The following is a 1,801-nucleotide window of genomic DNA, read 5'->3' on the forward strand; positions in this document are numbered from 1 at the left end:
GGACTGTTTGCGGTGTTAGTCGATTCAGGATCTCTTTGAGAGTAAATGGAGTAAACGGCTGTTTTTCCAAACAGCTGAACTCTTCTACTGGTTCACCACAGGGTTGCTGTCTCTCTCCTCTACTGTATATTTTGTCACTAATGACTGTCGCAGTACACAGGCTAATAGGCATTTCATTAAATACGCAGATGACACAGTCATTGAAAGCCTCCTTCATGGTGAAGAGGATTCCCATGGGCCTGTTGTGGATGAGTTTGTTTCGTGGAGTGATCAGTCCTTCTTAAAGATCAACACACTGAAAACCAAGGACATGGTTATTGACTTCAGGAAGACATCCCCCCATCCTGCACTAACAGTGGTGAATGGTGCAGCCATTGAACTGGTGGACAGTTATAAGTATTTGGGGGTTGTTCTTGATAAGACTCTGTCCTTTGAGTCACAACTTGCTGCTACAGTGAAAAAGGTTCAACAAAGACCTTTTAAGGAGGTTGAGAGGTTTTAATGTTTCATCTGTAATGATGACTCTTCTTTTTATAAAAAGTTTTATTGGATCTGTTTTAACCTTCTGTATCATTGCTTGGTATGGTAATATTTATTTGAATAATAAGACCAGACTTAGCAACCTGGTTAAAGTGGCTGGTCAGATTTCAGGGAGGTCTCAGGTCCAGCTTGTGGACTTCTATGACAGGCAGGTGCTGAGGAAGGCAACCTCTGTCATGTTGTGTTCTTTAATGATTTTCAACTGCTTCCATCAGGTTGTCGGTATAAAGTGCCTGCAGTGAATACAAAGAGACATAGATTGTCTTTTGTACCTAGTGCTATTATCATGGTTAATAACTCTAAACCATAAGGGTTGTTGCCATTACACACTGCACTTTTTCGATGATAAATTTAGGTTGTTTCCTCAGGGCTTATGGACATACTGCAAATTTCCCACTGGGGACAATAAAGTTACCATTACACATTGAACACTGAACCCATCTTCTTCTTTGTTTCTTGTCACTTGTGATTGTTTTCCCATTCTTGTCCTTGACTGGCTTCCTTGAGTTGAAACTTTTTCCTGACAAGGTCTGGGTGATCTCATACACTCACCTCATGTTGTTCTGCTTGGCTGCTGTTTCTGCCTCTTTTGTCATACTGTGCACAAATTGTCTTTTGTCCCGTCTGGCGCTCTTCTTCACTTCTCGGTTCACTTGACATCTGTTAATTTTTTGCTTCACCTCCTTTCTCTTCTCTATCTTCTCCCATGTGTCTTTTGTCATCCCATCTTTCTGCTCCCTCTTCTTCTTCCCCAGGACTTTGGTGTAAACGGCCTTCCAGGTCTTCTGTATTTCTGTCCAGGGCTTCTCTAATGTCTTTTCGACCAGATCCCCCAGCACCTCAAATCTGTTCCTGACTTCACAGTTGAACTCTTTTGCTTGCTTGCTGTCTTTCAAAAACTGTATGTTGAACTTGTGATGTGGTCTTCCTGAAGAGTCGCAGAAGAATCTCAACTTGGTCTTCAGTGTTGCCACTAGCAACTGTCCCAACTCTCCATAATACAGTTTTATGTATACTGAGGTGTTTTCATAGTGTTGCAATAATAACGAAAGAGGATGTATGTTATATCACAAGACACGGTGGTAAGAAGACTGATCAATTTGTTTAACTAACTCGTTTACGCAAGGCATTTTGTAGAGGGCATAGGAGGCGTGGTATTTTTCTTGAAACAACAACTGTGATCTCCACATTTCAACCTCTTTTCTCGAAATGATCAATAATATATTTCCCTTAATGTAGCCCCAAGCCCTTTCGTGGGGAA

The sequence above is a fragment of the Aulonocara stuartgranti genome (assembly GCF_965226115.1).
Source record: "Aulonocara stuartgranti genome assembly, chromosome: 1".
Classification (NCBI taxonomy): Eukaryota; Metazoa; Chordata; class Actinopteri; order Cichliformes; family Cichlidae; genus Aulonocara; species Aulonocara stuartgranti.